Source organism: Mus musculus, chromosome 18, assembly GCF_000001635.26.
Source record: "Mus musculus strain C57BL/6J chromosome 18, GRCm38.p6 C57BL/6J".
In the NCBI taxonomy this organism is placed as follows: domain Eukaryota; kingdom Metazoa; phylum Chordata; class Mammalia; order Rodentia; family Muridae; genus Mus; species Mus musculus.
In genome coordinates this window covers 25,034,367-25,055,762 of record NC_000084.6, presented here as the reverse complement: position 1 = coordinate 25,055,762, position 21,396 = coordinate 25,034,367, and the positions used below count along the sequence as shown (strand labels likewise).

At 40.4% G+C, this 21,396-nt stretch overlaps 1 protein-coding gene across 6 annotated transcripts in view; it reads right to left on the bottom strand.

Moving 5' to 3' along the window:
* The window catches only part of Fhod3 (formin homology 2 domain containing 3), a 425,120-nt gene that overhangs the window by 77,745 nt on the left and 325,979 nt on the right, over nt 1-21,396 (bottom strand). The gene's annotated exons all lie outside the window — the stretch shown is intronic.

Genomic DNA, 21,396 nt, shown 5'->3' with positions numbered 1-21,396 from the left:
GAGGGTCCAGCACCCACGTAGTGCTTACATCACTAGGCATGTCAAGGCTTTCTTTTTCAGAAGACTTATGTGTAAATGGTGATAAGCAAACAGCTACGCATGCTGGTAGGACTGGAAAGGGCAATGTATATAAAACACCAAGCAACACGCTTGGCTAATAAGAGATCATCAGTCACAGTCATGGAACCACCATAAATAGAAATCCAGGAAGAGACATAGCATGTATATACATATGTTTATACAATAGATAGATACTGTTATATTTAAAATTTGTTTATGTTAAGACTTTGATAAACTAGAATAGACTTTCAGCCTAAAACTATTCTGTTTATACATTTTACCATATACTATCTTCTCTGTGTATATCCTGAAATAATGGTGTCATCTGGAAACATGGTGTTCAGAAGATAGACAGACAGACAGAAAAGACATGACAGGGGCCTAAACAAAACAAAACAAAACAAAAAAACAACAAACAAATCAAATTAAGGAGATTTTCTGCAGTGTGAAGAATCATCCAAGGACATTCTGCATGCCGAGGGCCAGCTCTCATTCTTGGCCAGAGTTCATGTTAAAACTGGACCCTTCTCAGCTGAGTGGAGGCCACAGAGGGGTGCCACTGATATGGGGGTCACAGAAAAATGTTAAGAAAGAAACTGGGTGGGGCGTGAGAAGACTAGGTAACTAAAGGAAAAATTTAAAAGGGGAGAGCTGAGGAGAGCTGAGGAGAGCTGAGGAGAGCTGAGGAGAGCTGAGGAGAGCTGAGGAGAGCTGAGGAGAGCTGAGGAGAGCTGAGGAGAGCTGAGGAGAGCTGAGGAGGCAGCTGGGTCTCTCGGAAATAAAATAGACTGTGAGCAACTTTTGCTTTCACTTGTCAACTGAACCCTCCAAATATAAGAGACAAGCACCTCTGAAATGCAGTCTCTTAACCCAAGGATGCAGAGTGAGCAAAGCATATGTGAATTCAGAGATAATATGCCTGCCCGGTCAGGGACACGGAGCCCCTTAATGATGCGGAAAAAGTGGGACTCCAAGTCACATCCTCTAAGATCTAAGCCATCCTCACTAGTAAATGTGAGTTAACTAAAGCGGTGGGGGAATGGAGAAATACAGCTCACTAGCCTTCTAACCAAGGTCTGCCCTCCAGGCACATGGGGGAGGCACTAAGCAGTCCTCACAGAGGAATAGACAGGATTTATTGAGTTTCACCCTAAGAAGTCCATGCTATGCTGTATGGATTCTATATTCACTGAGCTGCTGTTATTTTTGCATTTTTTAAAATGTTATATGTAGGTAAATCTAATGCACAAGAGGAAAAAGATATCTTTAATCTCAGCTATGATTGATAGACATTAAGAATATTACTATACATAATACATTTATATAATCCATCAATCTGATGCCCCCCATTAAAGAAAACACATTTTTTTTCACAAAGGTCATTTAAAACCTGAAACTGTACCATTACAGTCATGAATGAATGGATGACCAGGGCACATGTCATGTGATCTCCCTTCCTGTCATAATTCAGTTAAGATGAAAATAGTAAGGAAATAAATTTGAAAAAAATCTCATTAATTATACAATTTGATATATTTTCAGCATCAAATTAATACACACAATTATAAAATGGGGCCAAGATTTTAATTCTCTTAAGCTAATTCATATCTAAATCACGACCTCTAAAGAACTTTTTAGGGAACTTTATAGATGAGTCTATTATTATTGTTGTTGTTGTTGTTGTTTTGAATAAGAACAAAGAAGAGCATTGTCTCATGAAATGTCAAAACTCATTTCAATATCCACAGCAGTCAGGTGTGAACATGAGTTTGGAGCACAACTGAGATGTGGACTGATAAAAGGATGTTATCACATATTCATTCATTCATTCATTCATTCTCTCTCTCTCTCTCTCTCTCTCTCTCTCTCTCTCACACACACACACACACACACCCTAAATATTTAAGAAAAAAACATATATAAAAGCAATCTGTGCTATAAAATGACACACAATCTGCCTTCTCTTTGCTTCAGAATTCACGTGACCTCTCCATTCCTTCCAGGGACATAGGCAAGCATCTAATGATGGGAATAGTCACCTTTTTGCAAGACTCGCCTGCTTACCCATAGGAAAGTAGTCTACCCAATAAATTGAGGCAACCAGTCCAATCCAGTTTGGGCTGTCTCTTAGCTCCTAACAGAACCAACCAATGCCCGGGGCTGAGCGAATGAAAACAGAGATGATGTGATCTAAAGTGGGGGTGGGAGGGTTCTCGTCAGCACTCTTCCCCTGTGACGATGAGCTGGCACCATCTTGATCTAAGAATCTGCAGACAGACTAAACATGACATTGGAAGTGTTTCTACAGACAAAGTGCAGACAAACAGGAGAGATGAGCGTTAGCTTCAGTTTTTAGAACAGTTGAGAAACATTCAAGGAAGCCTCAGTCTGCCAGCGAGCCTGCCACTGCTGAGCCAAGCGATGCCTCCAGCACCGGGCAGAGCTCAGTCTTGTTGGTTTATTGCACAGTAAGTCTGAAGGGATGCACATTATCTTCTAGAAACAGACCTTAATGGTACAGGGTTAGGGTTAGGGCTTCCTCTCACAATTGTCCATGGAGAGATAGCTCAGTTGGTGAAGTTATGTCCTCGCAAGTAAAAGGACCTTAGTTAAACCCCTAGAACCTATTTAAAAAAAAAAAAAAAGGCAGGCATGGTGGCATGCTCTTTAAACCCCAGAACTCAGGAAGAAAAAAAAAAACAAATCTCTGGGACTCGCTGACCAGGCAGCGCAGTCAACATGGCAAACTCTAAGTTAATGAGAGAACCTGTCTCAAAAAGACAAAATGGAGAGCGCCTGAGGAACAACATTCAAGGTTGTCTTCTTGTCAACACTCACACACAGGTACCTACACACCGGCACACTCACAGACTCACTTCCCCGAGTATTGAATTCAGGCTGGTCATATGGCTTGTTTTGTTCAACACAGCAATAGAACCATCACTTAGAGAAGGCCTAGTATTGGATGGTGTTTCCACACAGATGCTCATCCTTCTGTTAGCCTTGGGGGTCCCCCAAGTCAGACAATGTAGGCAGGACACAGTAAGGCGGCTGCACAATCAGTGTTGTGCTGTGGTCTCCTGTCTACCCAACCAAGAGCCAGACAATTGCTCCATTTAGATAGCCAGCAGTAAGCCCAGGGAGACCAGCTAATCAACAGCACCTGAGTAAAGCAAGCTGGACCCGGATTATCTATCAAAATGAGCATGGCCAATATAACCAGGGAAGAGAACCAGGAGGTAACACAAGGCTGTTACTTCTAACAACTAATTTTAGATCTTACTTACACACTCTAGGGCTGACCCAAACAGGATGGGTCATGGGAACATTCCTTCTATGTCTGGTCAGAAGAAGCTGGCAACTTTTTTGTGGTCTCCAATGAAATCTAAATGTAGGAACAATAAAACTCACTCCACAATCTTACCTACTTGCTAAACTCATCCATCACCACACCCAATGGTCTGCTGCCAAGCAAGCCATTCAAGATAGAGATTCACGTTCTGAGAGGAGTCATGACTCAGTCAGGGAAAAATCTTATGCTCAATACAGCTGGGACTAACAAAGCTAAAAGTGCAAGACCTCAGAAAAGTATATTACACAACCAATCCCAAGAATGAAGGATACTGTGTTCTACAAGGTAAGATCTGTGATGTACTGATTCAGAAATGCTGATGTAGGAAAAAAAAAGTATGTGCATGTGTGTGTGTGTGTGTGTGTGTGTGTGTGTGTACAGCCTTTCTAACTAAAGCCTATAGACTCAGTGAGCCACACAATCAATGAGCCCAGCTGAAAGTATAAAGTGGCATTGCAGGAAACTGACTGGTGGACTTGAACAAACAGTGACATCCGTGTTCAATAAACAACACATTTAAAAACCAAGGAAAAGGAGACTCCATAGTGCAGCAATGAAGCTTGGAAAGTCACTTGACTTGTAACTAGAGCAGTCATAAGGAGGGAAAGCTACTGAAAGTGTCCCAAATAACAAGAGTTATAAAGCACCAGGCCCAAGGATTTCATTACCTTCCAAGTGCAAGGAATATCAAGAAAACCAGATCAATACATATCAAATTCCAATTGCTAAAAAATCAACGGCCAAAGGATAACCTTAAAGGCAGCCAGAGAAAACAGATACACTACACAGAGAGCAACAGTGAAGGTGGCAAATTATTGTCAAAAATCAATGGGAGGCAGAAGACAGAGCGTAACCTAAGAGACGAAGACTGAGAACGCCATCAATATCATTCTTTTTTTTGGGGGGAGGGGGCAGGGTAAAGAGACTTTATTTAAACTAGAAAGTGTATTTTCTTTAAGTTGCACCAGGAACTATTTAGTTACATGGGTTTTATAGAAGTGGAAAATTCCTGAAGATAACAGACACATACGTTGAAACAGCTACCTGGAAATACACTAAATAGAAGGAAATACACTAAAAAGCAGACTCACCGTCCTCATACACTCTTGGTCCAGAAATCACAGTTCTAAATCCATCCTGAGGAAGTTACAAGGGGTTTGTAAGGATCAAACATGCTATTCTTTTGACAGAGAAACTTTCCCTGAAGCCCTGGAGCTGTTGCTACAGCCCCTGACACAGCCTGTAGAGTTGTTGCTGTGTTTTGGTTACTGTTTACAGAAACGTAAACATTTTGTAATTGACCTTTTAGAGTGCCCTCTGGGCTAATTTACGCAGAATACTTTCCATGCAAAGATACACAATTTCCACGTGGCTGTTTTATTCCTTCCTTTATTAGATCTTTCAGTCATTTTATTGAACCATAATCAGATTGTTGAACATGGTTTTTGACAAAGAATTGGTTAGCATTTTGTTTTTGCTATTTAACATGCCATGGCTTTCTTTAAATGCTTCTAAGACAAAGTAAAGTGGAGATGACGTAATCGTTTTCACTGAGCTTTTATCAAATCTCTTGATTACAAACTCTCTCATTAGTTAAAGTCTGAGAGATATACAGTTATTGGTCTCCCTCAGTTTTTTTAAATTTTATTTTGGCATAATTTTTCTTTTCTTTTTTTCCCCCTTTTATTTTCTCACAGTCTCTACCTTGACTATAGTTCTTCCTCCCTCTACCCCCCCCCCCACCTGCCTGCCCTTCGGATCCACTCTGCCTTTCCGTCTATCATTAGAAAAGAACAGGCGTCCAAAAGACAGCAACCAAACATGACAAAATAAAATATAACAAGATGAAACAAAAACTATCATATTGAAGTTGGACTTGAGAACTCAACAGGACAAAAAGTGTCGGAGACCCATTTGTTTTCATAGTCAAGAGTCCCATAAAAATACTAGGCTAATAACTATAATATATATATATATATATATATATATATATATATATATATATATATATATATATATACAGAAGACCTGGTGCAAACCCATGTAGGCCCTGTGCTTGCTGCTTCAGTCTCTGTGAGTGCAGATGTGTCTTGCTTAGTTGAGTGAGAGGGCTTGTTCTCCTGGTGTCCTCCAGTCCCTCTATTGATAACCTTCATTGTCAAATTGAAGGGTTTTTACATGCACCATGGAAACAAACCTTTGGGGATGTCTAAGAGGAAAGATACATTCTAACTATGGTCAGCTCCATTCCTTGGGTTAGAAACTCCTATACCGTATAAAAGAGAAAATGGTCTGAGCACCAGCATTCACCTCTCTCTGCATTCTGACTGCAGGAATAATGAGACCAGGTGCCTCAGGCTCTTGCTGCTATGACTGCTCCCCACCCCCCAACTCCCATGATGGACTGTGAGGCCACGCAATCCTTTCCTTCCTGAAGTTGTTTATGTGCATTACTTTGTTATAGCAGTAAGAAAAGCAACCAACACATCCATCTAATCTATCTATCTATCTATCTATCTATCTATCCTGAAAACGTCAAGGAAAAAGAAAAAAGACCTTTCTCTATATAAAACAAGAAGAATATAAAATCTAGATTTGCAGTACAAGAAATGCTAGCAGAAGGTAAATGATACCACCTAGCAACTTTGATTCACATAAAAAAGAAAAAGAGGCAAATATTTCTTAAATATTATTTAAAGATAGCACACTATTTAAAACAGGCAGAACAGCAATGCACTGTGGGACTACAATGCATATAAAAGTAAAAACAAAAGTATACTTATAGGATTGTATAAATACAATTAGGATAAATGCTGAGTGTCAACATAAAATAGTAGTGTTACTACAAATGAGGCAAGAAATGAAATACAACAGACTAATAAAAATATACACTAAAAATTGGCAAAGGTAATTAAGCAGAAAAAGAACAGATTAAACAAATATAATAGCAATTATATAAACCTAAACTCAATTTAATCAATAATCACATTAGATATAAATGGTCTAAACACTCCATTTAGTAAGCAGAGATTGTCAGAGTAGACTTTTGAAAGTCAGTAAATTGTCTATACTAATCCTACTTGAATATAAAACATAATTTATGTTCAAATGAAAGTATGGAAAACATACATTCATGATTAAAATATTTTATCAGGGATAAATTAGGCCATTTTAACATAATAAATGACCTCAGTCACCAGGAGAATGTAGTAATCATAAACATTCTATGTACCAATAAATGAACTTTGACATAAAGAAGAAAATTAACCTGCAAGAGATAAGTAAATATAAAATTATAGGATAGGATCTTGTCACTATTTTCTTAGAAATGATGGAACATGTAGATGAAAAACCAGTAAGAACATTGAACACTGAAACAATGCCAGCACACCAACTGACACTTATCGGACATTCCACCCAACATCAGGAAACACAGTCTTTGCAGGTGATCACAGAAAATTTTCTATGAGAGAAGATAGCCTGAGCTATGAGGTGAAATTCAGCAAGTTTAAAAGAATTAAAGAAGATAAAAGTAAGTTATTTGACCAGAATTACATTAACTTCAATATTATAACAGAATGAATATTTATAAACCTATAAATATTCATAAGTAAAATAAACACTTTAAAAATAAGATGTAGGTAATGAGAAAAATAGAAAAGAAATTTAGAAGCACTTTGAACAAATCAAAGATAAATATAAGCAAAAAACTTGAAGACTATAGCTAAAACAGCATCCTTATTCCCTAACTTAAGGGGGAAAAAGAGAGCACATTTCATATAAATTAATCAAAAGAAAGACAAATAGACTAGAAATTAAGGGAAAGAAAGAAAAGAGAGAAAATGAATGGAAAGCTAAAACTGGAGATATTCTTGATGGCATAGATGCAAAAAAGCATCAAGAAAATATTAGCAAAACTGGTACAAGCACCTATCAAGAATCATTCACAGGCAAGTTGTCTTTATCCTATAAATGAAAGGGTTCAATGTTCATAAGTAAATAAATAAGATAAATCTTTTAAATGAACTTAAAGATAAAAATCAAATGATCATTTTAATATTTACAAAAAGCAACACGCTTTATGATAAAGTCTAAGAAAGAGTTGGACTGAAGGGAACATATACCAACTTAATAAGCTGTATACATGGCAAACCCACAGCTAACGTTATCCTAAATGAAGAAAAACTCAAAGCAATCTGTAACTGTAACTCTTTTGCTATTTTGTAGGTTCTTCTTTCTTCCACCTTTCTCTACCCTTCTCCACCTTTTCAACTCCCTAAGACAAGATAGGGGAAAAAACCTAGAGGAGAAAGGGGGTGAGGTCACCATCAGACTGCATCCTCCTTGTTAGGGCTGTTTAGTTCCTTGGGGCAAGCTTCATCTTTCCAGTTAAGATATCTAATTTCTTCTTATTTTTTTCTTATTTGTGCATTACTACGTAACAAACCATGATCAACTGCTACTCACCAACAACGCATTCCACCTCTCTTGGACCCTAGCATTTACATATGCTCTGAAAAATTTCCAGAATTCCAAATGTGGCACAATCACAGAGTCTATCTGCTGCTGGCACGCTCACCCCCTGCTAGAGCACAACGTAAAACATAGTTAGCTGCTGTGGGCAATCTGAAGCAGCCTCATATTCCACACCTGGGATTAAAATGAAAACATAGTCTGATAATATTTCTGTGGGTTTTTTGTAAAAGAAACCAAAATGCCAAAATTGTCACGGCAGCAATCCTAATAAAATTAGTAATGAGACAGAGGTGCCCACTACCCTGATTCCTTTTTCAAAATAGTGTTAAAAGCACTAGCTGGAGCAATAAGGCAAGAAAAGGAAATTAAAGAGATACAAACAGGACAGGAAGTCAAATTATCCCATTTGCAGGTAATATTATACACAAGAGAATCCAAAAGTTGTTTAGAAGAAAACTTCTAAAGATGATCAACAATCTCAACAAAGGGGCAGGGTGCAAAATCAACCTTAAAAATCAATAGCCTTCTCTGAAGAAAGAAATTAAAGAAGATCTCAGAAGATGGAAAGATCTCCCATGCTCATGGATTGGCAGGATCAACATTGTAAAAATGGCTATCTTGCCAAAAGCAATCTACAGATTCAATGCAATCCCCATCAAAATTCCAACTCAATTCTTCAACAAATTAGAAGGAGCAATTTGCAAATTCATCTGGAATAACAAAAAACCTAGGATAGCAAAAACTCTTCTCAAGGATAAAAGAACCTCTGGTGGAATCACCATGCCTGACTTAAAGCTTTACTACAGAGCAATTGTGATAAAAACTGCATGGTACTGGTATAGTGACAGACAAGTAGACCAATGGAATAGAATTGAAGACCCAGAAATGAACCCACACACCTATGGTCACTTGATCTTCGACAAGGGAGCTAAAACCATCCAGTGGAAGAAAGACGGCATTTTCAACAATTGGTGCTGGCACAACTGGTTGTTATCGTGTAGAAGAATGCGAATCGATCCATACTTATCTCCTTGTACTAAGGTCAAATCTAAGTGGATCAAGGAACTTCACATAAAACCAGAGACACTGAAACTTATAGAGGAGAAAGTGGGGAAAAGCCTTGAAGATATGGGCACAGGGGAAAAATTCCTGAACAGAACAGCAATGGCTTGTGCTGTAAGATCGAGAATTGACAAATGGGACCTAATGAAACTCCAAAGTTTCTGCAAGGCAAAAGACACCGTCAATAAGACAAAAAGACCACCAACAGATTGGGAAAGGATCTTTACCTATCCTAAATCAGATAGGGGACTAATATCCAACATATATAAAGAACTCAAGAAGGTGGACTTCAGAAAATCAAATAACCCCATTAAAAAATGGGGCTCAGAACTGAACAAAGAATTCTCACCTGAGGAATACCGAATGGCAGAGAAGCACCTGAAAAAATGTTCAACATCCTTAATCATCAGGGAAATGCAAATCAAAACAACCCTGAGATTCCACCTCACACCAGTCAGAATGGCTAAGTTCAAAAATTCAGGTGACAGCAGATGCTGGCGTGGATGTGGAGAAAGAGGAACACTCCTCCATTGTTGGTGGGATTGCAGGCTTGTACAACCACTCTGGAAATCAGTCTGGCGGTTCCTCAGAAAATTGGACATAGTACTACCGGAGGATCCTGCAATACCTCTCCTGGGCATATATCCAGAAGATGCCCCAACTGGTAAGAAGGACACATGCTCCACTATGTTCATAGCAACCTTATTTATAATAGCCAGAAGCTGGAAAGAACCCAGATGCCCCTCAACAGAGGAATGGATACAGAAAATGTGGTACATCTACACAATGGAGTACTACTCAGCTATTAAAAAGAATGAATTTATGAAATTCCTAGCCAAATGGATGGACCTGGAGGGCATCATCCTGAGTGAGGTAACACATTCACAAAGGAACTCACACAATATGTACTCACTGATAAGTGGATATTAGCCCCAAACCTAGGATACCCAAGATATAAGATACAATTTCCTAAACACATGAAACTCAAGAAGAATGAAGACTGAAGTGGGGACACTATGCCCCTCCTTAGAAGTGGGAACAAAACACCCATGGAAGGAGTTACAGAGACAAAGTTTGGAGCTGAGATGAAAGGATGGACCATGTAGAGACTGCCATATCCAGGGATCCACCCCATAATCAGCATCCAAACGCTGACACCATTGCATACACTAGCAAGATTTTATCGAAAGGACCCAGATGTAGCTGTCTCTTGTGAGACTATGCCGGGGCCTAGCAAACACAGAAGTGGATGCTCACAGTCAGCTAATGGATGGATCACAGGGCTCCCAATGGAGGAGCTAGAGAAAGTAGCCAAGGAGCTAAAGGGATCTGCAACCCTATAGGTGGAACAACATTATGAACTAACCAGTACCCCGGAGCTCTTGACTCTAGCTGCATATGTATCAAAAGATGGCCTAGTCGGCCATCACTGGAAAGAGAGGCCCATTGGACACGCAAACTTTATATGCCCCAGTACAGGGGAACGCCAGGGCCAAAGGGGGGGAGTGGGTGGGTAGGGGAGTGGGGGTGGGTGGGTATGGGGGAATTTTGGTATAGCATTGGAAATGTAAATGAGCTAAATACCTAATAAAAAATGGAAAAAAAATCAATAGCCTTTCTATACAACAAGCACACTAACAAAGAGATCAGGGACAAACTCCTATTTGCAATAGCCTCAAAGACAGTAAAATACTTAAATTAAACCTTACCAGAGAGATGAAAGACCTCTACAATGAAAACTTTACATATCTGAAGAAAGAGATAGACACTAAAAAAAAAAAAAGAAAAAGAAAAAGAAAAAAGAAAAAAAGAAAAGACATCCCTGCTCATGGATTGGGAGAAATAATGTTGTGAAAATCACCATCCTACCAGGAGCAATCATGACAGTATGACAGTGACCAGCATTGGGTACATTATGGTACAGTAACTGATACACACATATTATATTAGTGGCAATAAAACACTGTCTAGTTTGACTTAAGTCCACTTAGCAAGAGGAAACTCAGGTTAGGTACTGGAAACCTAGCAGCTTCCCATGGCTAGGGAGGCCAGGCACCTTAAAAAAAAATCTACTACTGCTCGTTTGCTGGACCTGCATAATTCCTTAGTAAATGAGTGTAGCTACCACCCTTCATCATCTTACACCAAATGGAGATCATTACAGAAAACCACAACTGGACCCAATTCAGAGACCAATTGATCATATAATACACAGCCCCAGTAGATGCATCTGCGTCAGACCTCACAGCTTCTGTATCTGTGGCTCAGGGAACATCTCTGAAAAGGGAGATGGAAATACTGCAAGCACAAGGACACGAGAAGGTCAGCTGTGAAACAATGTCTCCCAGACATGGCCATGAAAGCAAGATGGGAACAATGGCAATATAAACAGACATGTTAACATGGAAAGGGGAAGCTTTGGGGGCCCTATCTCTAGACAGACAAGTACAGACGACAACTACAGACCACTGGGAAATGGAGAGTCAGTATTTCCCAGGGATAAACTCCCTTACTGGTTGCCAAATTCAGAGTGGTCAGCCTTGAAACCAACACACAGAACAACAAAAATGGGCTCAGCAGGTTATATCTTTATGAAATTGTGCATACACACCTGCAGACATATATATCTATAGATTGCATACATGTAAGCAATAATAATAAAAAGAAAAAGAGGCTGAGAGCTGGGTATAATTGAAGTGGTTCAAAGGAGGATGGGGGCTGTAGGGAGGAAAGGAGAGGGGGAAAGTCGAGTAATTCTATTTCACTTCAAAGAAACAATTTAAAATTTTTAAGGAAAGAAAAAATGTTTTTTGAGCTTGATAAAACATATAAGGCCCTTCCAGTCTGGTACCCTGAGCAGACCTTGGGCACAAACTCTACAGCCAGTCCCAAAACACCCAGAGGAAGCTCCACTCTCAGGTATTCTAATATACCCAGGAACAAAGGATCAGACCTTGGACCACAGACCTTGGACTACAGGATCCCAGGATCCCAGGAATTTGGTCACACCAGAATCTCAGGGTCCCAGAGGCAGCTTGACTCCCAGGAGCTCTGACACACCCAGCATCTCAGGATCACAAGATCACAGAATCACAGAGACAGCTGAACTCTGAGGAGTTCTGAGACAACCAGGGTCACAGGAAGGACAGGCTCAAGTAAGATATAGTGAGGGTAAGTAGCACTAGTGATAATCAGATGCTGAAAGGCAAGCGTAAGAACATAAGCAACAGAAACCAAGGTTACTTGGCATCAGCAGAACCCAATTCTCCCACATAGCAAGTCCTAGATACATCATCATACCAGAAAAGCACGATTCAGATCTAAAATCACTTCTCATGACGATGATAGAGGACTTTAAGAAGGACATAAACAACTCCCTTAAAGAAATACAGGAGAACATGGGTAAACAGGTAGAAGCCCTTAAAGAGGAAACAAAAAATCCCTTAAAGAATTACAGGAAAACACAATCAAACAAGCAAAGGAAATGAACAAAACCATTCAAGATCTAGAAGTGGAAATATAAACAAAGAAATCATGAAGGGAGACAACCCTGGAGTTAGAAAATCTAGGAAAGAGATCAGGAGTCAATGATCCAAGCATCACCAACAGAATGCAAGAGATAGAAGAGAGAATCCCAGGGAAAGAAGATACCATAGAAAACATTGACACAGAAGTCAAAGAAAATGCAAAAAGCAAAAAGCTCCTAACCCAAAACATCCAGGAAATCCAGGACACAATGAGAAGACCAAACCTAAGGATAATAGGTATAGATGAGAGTGAAGAGTCCCTACTTAAAGAGTCAGTAAATATTTTCAACAAAATTATAGAAGAAAACTTCCCTAACCTAAAGAAAGAGATGCCCATGAACATATAAGAAGCCTCCAAACAGAACTCCAAATAGACTGGACCAGAAATTCCTCCCATCAAATAATAATCAAAACACCAAATGCACTAAACAAAGACTATTAAAAGCCATAAGGGATAAAATTCAAGTAACATATAAAGGCAGACCTATCAGAATTACACCAGACTTCTCACCAGAGACTATGAAAGCCAGAAGATCCTGGGCAGATGTCATACAGACCCTAAGAGAACACAAATGCCAGCCCAGGCTACTACACCCAGCAAAGATCTCAATTACCAATAGATGAAGAAACTAAGATATTCCATGACAAAAACACATTTACACAATATCTTTCTATAAATCCAGCTCTACAAAAGAAAATACAGGGGAAACTCCAACACAAGGAGGGAAACTACACCCTAGAAAAAGAAAGAAAGTAATCTTCTTTCAACAAACCCAAAAGAAGATAGCCACACAAACATAATTTCACCTCTAACAGCAAAAATAACAGGAAGTAACAATGACTTTTCCTTAATATCTCTTAACAACAATGGACTCAATTCCCCAAAAAACACATAGACTAAGAGACTGGATACATAAACAGGATCCAGTATTTTGCTACATACAGGAAACGTACCTCAGTGACAAAGACAGACACTAACTCAGAGTAAAAGGTTGGAGAACAAATTTCCAAGCAAATGGTACCAAGAAACAAGCTGGAGTAGCCATTCTAAATAAAAATCGACTTTCAACCAAAAGTTATAGAAAAAGATAAGGAAGGACAGTTCATCCTGGTCAAAGGAAAAATCTCTCCAAGATGAACTCTCAATTCTGTATATCTATGCTCCAAATGCATAAGAAACTTAAAACTTAAAAGAAACTTACTAAAATTCAAAGCACATATCACACCCACACAATAATAGTGGGAGACTTGGGAGACTTCAACACCCCACTCTCAGCAATGGACAGATCATGGAAACAGAAACTAAACAGAGACACAGTGAAGTTAACAGAAGTTATGAACCAAATGGTTCTAACATATTTATAGAACATTTCATCCTAAAGCAAAAGAGTATACCTTCTTCTCAGTACTTTATGCTACATTCTCCAAAATTGACCATATAACTGGTCACAAATAAGGTCTCAACAGATACAAGAAGATTGAAATAATCCCATGCATCCTATCTGATTACCACAGACTAAGGCTGGTCTTAAATACCAACAAAAACAATGGAAAGCACACACACACATGGAAGCTGAACAACTCTCTATTCAATGATAACTTGGTCAAGGAAGAAATAAAGAAAGAAATTGAAGGTTTTTTAGAACTTATGAAGACATCATACCAAAACTTATGGGATACAATGAAAGCAGTGGTAAGAGGAAAACCCATAACTCTAAGTGCCTCCAAAAACAAACTGAAGAGAGCTTACACTAGCAGCTTGACAGGACACCTGAAAGCTTTAGAGCAAAAAGAAGCAAATACACCCAAGAGGAGTAGATGGCAGGAAATAATCAAACTCAGGACTGAAATCAACCAAATAGAAACAAAAAGAACTATACAAAGAATCAACAAAACCAGGAGCTGGTTCTTTGAGAAAATCCACAAGATAGATAAACCCTTAGCCAGACTAACCAGAGGGCACAGAGACAGTATCCAAATTAATAAAATCAGAATTGAAAAGGGAGACATAACAACGAACTATATCTTAAAACAATTATTATGTTTGTTGAATATTAACAGTTGAAAATATTAAAATCATGTTCTCCAAAAATCTTTAAACACTACTAAATGTAGTTCTAAAATTAAATTAAATTAAATTATTAAATAAGAAAACAAACAAAAAACCATATAAGCCCAGAATAATAACAACAAAGGACATAAATCACTGTACCAAGCACAGAGAGATGACATCACTGCAACAGGTACAGACATTGAAAGAACAGGAGGCAACTATAGACAATTGTGAGCAATTGAGTTGATACATTACACTAAGTAGAAAAGGCCCCTCAAAGACAAAAACCACTGTAACACAATGAAGAAGAAAAGGAGGGCCTTATGGTTCATATTGGGTGACCTCTGTTAAAGAAACCAAATGCATGGGTACAGGCCTTCCCAGAAGAAAAGTCCCCATCCAAGTTGTCTTCACCAGCAAATTCTAAAGACTATTTAAGGAAGAAGTGGTTCTGGGTCCAAAGAGCAGCTCTAGAGAGCTGAAGAAATCCATTTCATCACATTCTGTGAAGCTGGAACTACACCAGTGTGCAATCATTTTGGGAACAATTTGGTGATTTCTTAAAACACTATGCATGCCCTACTGTATGGATCAGTCATTCCAACCTCAGTCATTTACCTGAGAGAAATGAAAGCACATGCAGAGATGCTCACTGACAACCCAAATGTCCACCAACAGGGAAGTCAGCAAGTCTTGATGGAATCCCACCAGCAATGAAAGGGAATGTGTTGGTCAGGTGCATGACTGTCAAGGCAATTCTGCTAAACAAAAATCACTCAGTCTCCCAGGGGACTATGGCATCATGTTAACAGAGACTCATTTAAACACGTGAATGAATCCATAATGATGGTGGTTACCTAGGGATGGGGAAAGATACCAGTAGCTATAGAGAGACATAAGAACATTACTGAAAATGATAGATGTGACCATGTGTGTTACCTCAGTGGTGGGAATGGCTTTGCTGGGACATGCATGTCAGATTTCCTATGGAATTTTTATTTGGAAATTTTACTGTGAAAATGGCTGAGAAAATACCAGTTGGTTAGTAAAATAAATAAAATAAAATAATAAAACAAAATATTATTGGTAAAAGAAGCAAACATTTCCCACATAAAAATGTAATCTCTGACTAAATATTAACAAAAAGCCAAGCAAAGGTTTTTTTTACTGTAATTACCACTTAATTCATGTAGAAAATACAATAGAAAGATTTAATACTCATGAAGTAATAGAACAAAGATACTTATGTTGAACATGTCTAGCTCCCACCCCCACTGTGAAACTGTCACATGACCTAAGGACTAAAGAATGACGCAGCTGAGGAAATTAGCTTCCAGTGAAGAAACTGTCCTAGCCCACAGCTGTAGCACTGAGCCTTCAAGTGCCACTATTTAGGGACATGGCACATAACGGAAAGATCAGGTGGCAGGCCCAAACTGCTCACTTTACACGTCCAGGAAGAGAGAAAGAAAGGAGGCAGGGATACAATCCTTCTAGAAGACATGTCCCCAAGGACCTCAAGGCCTTTCTCTCAGCCCAACCTCCTAAAGACTCAACAACCTACTGAGAGAGAGTACCTACCGTTAACACTTGGTCCTTTGGTGGACACTCAACTTTCAAGTCATAGTACCTATACTAGGAAATGTAAAACAAAAATAAACAGGTCCCAGAACTAACTCCAAGAATGTGCTACTGTCCTCTGTCACCATGTAGCAACCCTGGGGACACCTGCTGTCCAGAGGTCTATAGCCTGCAAGCTCCCTTTGTTTTCTCATGTTCAGAGCTTGTATACTTTGTCTCTGCACAGCTCTGAGCTTCTAGGCCATGGGAGGGAGTCACAGGGTCCACACAGGGACCTAGGGAGGTTGGTCCCCCAGAGAGTCTCACATTACCTGACTGGCTCATGAGCAGGCACAGAGCCATTCCTTCAGGCTCTGGCTGTCCTCAGGCATCAGCCATCTCCTGGCCGTGATTGCCGGCCATGACCTTGGCACTGAGTGAGTCTTGTCTGTTCTCTCCTTCCCTCTGAATTTCCAGCCTTGTGTCCAAGACCATGAGTTCTCCAGCACAAAGGAGGCCAGTCCTCTCTTGTCACGGCTCCAGGTCCCCACGGCTTCACGTCTCCTCATTCTCCTGGCAGCTTCCAGAAGCACTGACTGCCACCAGCTGTCTGGCAGGTCTGGCTGACAGGCTGACAGGCTGACATCCATCCTGCCCATCTCTGTCTCCCACTTGGGGCCAATGCTTTCCCTGTTTGCATACTTGCCTCATCTCTATACACTAGACTTACCCCACATCATCTTAAAGAAAGGCACACTGATTCTGTCTCCTTAGCTCCTCTTGACTGTCTGTCTCTACCCACAACCTTCAACAAGTAAATCTCACGGAAAACTGCAGCATGTCTTATGCTAGCAGCCCAGCTTCACATACTCCTTGAAGGGGTGTCCCACTGAAAGAAGGCGCTTCCTTCTGGCATGGCCTATCCTCTCCCCCCACTCCCACCCCTGGATGACTTGTCTTTTCTTAACTCTTTGTATGAAAGCTCACTTTCTTCAAGGTCGTCACGACAATGGAAACTCTGTTTTTGTTTGCTCCTTTTTCTGCCATAAATATGTGGTTCCTAGGAAGTTAAGGACTGGGTATGATTCCAGCAGTGCTGGAGTAACATGTCCAAGCACAGTGCACACACTCAGTAAGTAGCTGCTCTATGCAAAGCATGGTTTGCAAATATATACAAACTACTAGTTTGTAGGACCAGTGTCACCTGCACACGGCCTGTCCAAAATCAAGCCTGAGGCATGAGGGCCTCCGTTAGAAGGCAATACTTATTTACTCCTAGTTGCTAGGCCTGAAGGAAATGGTGGGGAAAGGGGGAAGTGAACAAGAACTAAAGAATTGGAGTGCGTTTTCTAAGTGGGTGATGGTACTCAACCTCCTTTATGATTTGTAGTCTTCGTATAATGCCAGTGGAGAACAGGGACAACTGAAAACTATTTCTCCCGCTCCGAGAGCATGCCAATAGGGGTAGTACCACACAAGGCTTACCGCAAGCTCTTAGTAGGTACCTCTCAGTTCTGTGGGGACCTGATCCCATCTGCATTTTCAAATGATACTTGACTCTCCATTTTGTAGACCTGACTTAAGCTTCAATATTATGCAAAACCTGCTCTCATTTGCAAACAGAATTATAATAAGGATACTTAAGGTTACTGGCCACATCCTCTATGTAAATGAGAGAGAATAAGTATGCATATTCCACTGTCCAAAGGAAGAAAACAGGAAGCAGAGGTTACAAGCTTTGGCAAAGGTGTGGGAAGAGGGTGAGTGAGCTGGTTGTTGGACTGTGGAGACTGGGAAAGCAGATCTTCTGGCTAAAGCTCACCTAGCAGGAAGGACATGCAAGAGGCATAAATGAGCATTGCTGGAGTGTAGAGCCCCGAAGGCAGAAGACTAAGAACACGGACCAGCATGAAACACTCCCATCAAATATACACTAAAACTATCTTAAAAAGTCATAAGTCATGGGTTCTCCAGGCTGCAGTCCTGCTTACTATATGCTCCAAGTCCTTTAACAAAGTGACCAGTTGATGAAGATGAGACATCTTCACTGAACGGTTTTGCAGGTTCGAGGTCTGAGACCACAGGAGGTAAGGGAGCACCAGTTTAGAAGCCTCATGATGAATGTACAAGTGCTGAAAACTGGAGCAAAGCCCGGGCGTGTATATCCACAATGCATTCAGTGTGAACAAGTCTGGGACATTATATGGAACAAATGCCATTTTCTTTGGTCTTAGCATATGAAGAGAAATCAAACAAGGTGACCAGAGAGAACATACACTGAGTCTGAAAGGGGAGCCTCTGGATATCCTGGTATGTTCATTGGATAACTTCCTTGGGGCTGAAGTACAGATAGAATGTGCAGTCGGTGTCAACAAGGCTGATGAAGGTCCATGCAGAGCCCAGATATGAAAGCTGCCACTTGCAAGCTTAATCACATGGAGCCTGCCACTATAAGCAAGGAAGCAGTCAAGGTTCACAGAGCTGAATTTCAGAAAGGAAATGGCACATAGCCTATGGCAGTGTCCAACTCCAGGCTTGATCTTATTCTTAAACTCTAATGGTACTAGTGAGGAGTCAGATATCTGACACATATGTGGTGGCAAAAAAAAAAAAAAAACCTCTAGCATGTGTTGAAGGCAGGAGTTCTTGGGTAGGTCAGGTCTGATGCAGAGCCTAGGGTCCATAGTGGACAAAATCACTATGTGGTGTCACCAGACGCTACATAAACTTACTCCACCAATGCATTCCTACTCGTCTGCACTTTGGATGGAATGCAATGGATTAATTAGGACCACATTTTGCTTTCCCAAACCTCTTATTTCTTGTAATGAGATTGCTATCAAGACCTGGTGGCACGCAAGCAGAATCCCACAGTACGAATTGTAGACATCTTCTACAAGTGGAGCTTCTTTTTGCCAGGGTGTCATCACAAAGAAACAGGATGCCCTTTCCTCTGCATCCCATGCTATTTGAACTTTTTTCTCAACAATGTTTTGTTTTTGTTTTTTTTTTTTTTATCTAGGTTGATCAGCCAATTTACATTTTTAAATGCTCCATTGGACAGTAGAAATCTCAGCTCACTGACACAATTAAAAGCAACAACAACAACATAATTCTAAGCAGATCAAGTGATAGAATACAGCCAGCAAGTATTTGGGATCCAAAAAAGCCCAGCGATCACATCTCTGTATAGGACAGGGACTTGAAACCCCAGACCAGGAGAACATTGAGGCCCTTGTAGATTCTAGCAAGGTCAGCACAAGAATTAAGCCAAAGCAGACAGGGAAGGGAAGACACAAGTGCGGGGCTCATGCAGAACAAATGGTCCATATGCAGAAAGCAATTAGGGTGGGGAAGGCACCAGTGCCAGCAAGCTACACACAGGGTAGAAGTCAAAGGTGTGGCTACTGGGTGGGCACGGGGAAAGCAGCAGCAACCAATACAGGAAGGAGATACATGAAAGTGCAGATGACTGGCCACTCAGGACAGAGGAGTCGCCACACAAATGGAGCAGATGGGTTTTCAAGGGGGGCGGGGTCAAAGGAAATGAGAAATCAGTGAGGGGCTTCAGCTGGAAGCAGAAGCCACTGCTTTAGGGCAGCAGCCTGGTGCCCATAGCACCAAGTATTAATTACTGTGTCCTTTATTTCAGCATTGCGGATTGTCACTCAGATTTCCACAACAGCACAGGATAAGAGCAACGCTATAGTCACATGCTAGTTACAAACACTGGGAGGAAGGGGACTCCAGCTGACCTAGAGCTGTTGATCCAAAGAGAGGGGCTATGAGAAGAGATGGGAGCTGCTCCCCAAGAACTGGTCTGTACACATCAACACATCAACAACCCTGCCCTCCTTCCTGTTGGCATGAGAAATATCCAGTAATGAAACGAAGGGAAAACTGAGGCTGGGACCCTTCCTCCACCAAATTAATTTTCAGGCATAAAAAATACACAGGTATGAAAACTTTAGAAAAACTAACACTAGAAGGAAACACAAAATCCAGAACATGGAAAGGATCAAGGTCTAGCACATTTACCAGGTAGAGTTGAGATCTGCCTAATTGACAGAATCCAACACTGGTCTATGAGATAAACCTATGGCCCTGCCTGTGATAAAGTTTCTACATTAGGTTAATAAAGATGAGGAAAGCCACCCTAAGTACAGAAGGCACCATCTCGTGGGTGGGGTCCTAGACTAAGTGAAAAGGAGAATGTAAGCAGGTTAGCCACATGCACTAGTCTCTACTTTTTAACTACAGATGAAACATGGATAAGTGCTGCTTGCACATGCTGCCATGTCTTTCCCAAAATGATAGACTGCCTTCTTCAACTGTGAGTCATAGTAAATATGTCCTTAATCTAATGCAACATCAAAAACTTCATAAATAGAATTTAAAGAATCCGTTGTGGCTTAGGAAGTGCTTTGCAATGTGAAATGAGAAGAGCCCAGTGATGATGGGCCAAGAGTAGAAAAGAAAACAGAAAACATTCAACACAATGCAAATAAGAGAAATGCAAGTCACAAATTAGCTGATGCACCACTACACAAGCAGAGATTTACTACCTCTTGACAAAGATATGAGAAACTAGACTTTCACCAGTATATTGGAAATCAAAATTGATGGTCTTTATGGATCATACTTTAACAAAAAATCATCAACATTTAAAAAGTATAATCTTTTTTTGAGACAGGATCTCGCATACCCCAAGATGGCCTCAAATTTACTATGTAGCTAAGGATGATCTTTAATTCAAAATCCCCCTGCCTCTCTACCTTCTGAAGTGTTGAGACTGTATCGCTATTTTGATATACTAAGTCCATTTTTAGGAATTATATTAGGATCTCCTTCAGATAATCACACATGTATAAAATGACATGTTCTAAGAAGCACCCCCACTACATCATATGTATTAATAAAAGACTGGGTGGGCTGGTGGGAAACCGCATGCAGAGAAAAACAGTATGGTGACCTGTTAAAAAGAATGTTTCAGCCGGGCGTGGTGGCGCACGCCTTTAATCCCAGCACTTGGGAGGCAGAGGCAGGCGGATTTCTGAGTTCAAGGCCAGCCTGGTCTACAAAGTGAGCTCCAGGACAGCCAGGGCTATACAGAGAAACCCTGTCTCGAAAAAACCAAAAAAAAAAAAAAAAAAAGAATGTTTCAGCCCCAAGTACTGCTAGGAAGGTGCACCATGACAGGTTCATCAAGAGCATGGCAGGGCAAGACAAGACAAGAGAAAGGTTGGATGCCACGTGAATATCTGTGTAAATGATCCAGAATGTCATTGTCATTGTATACATGTACA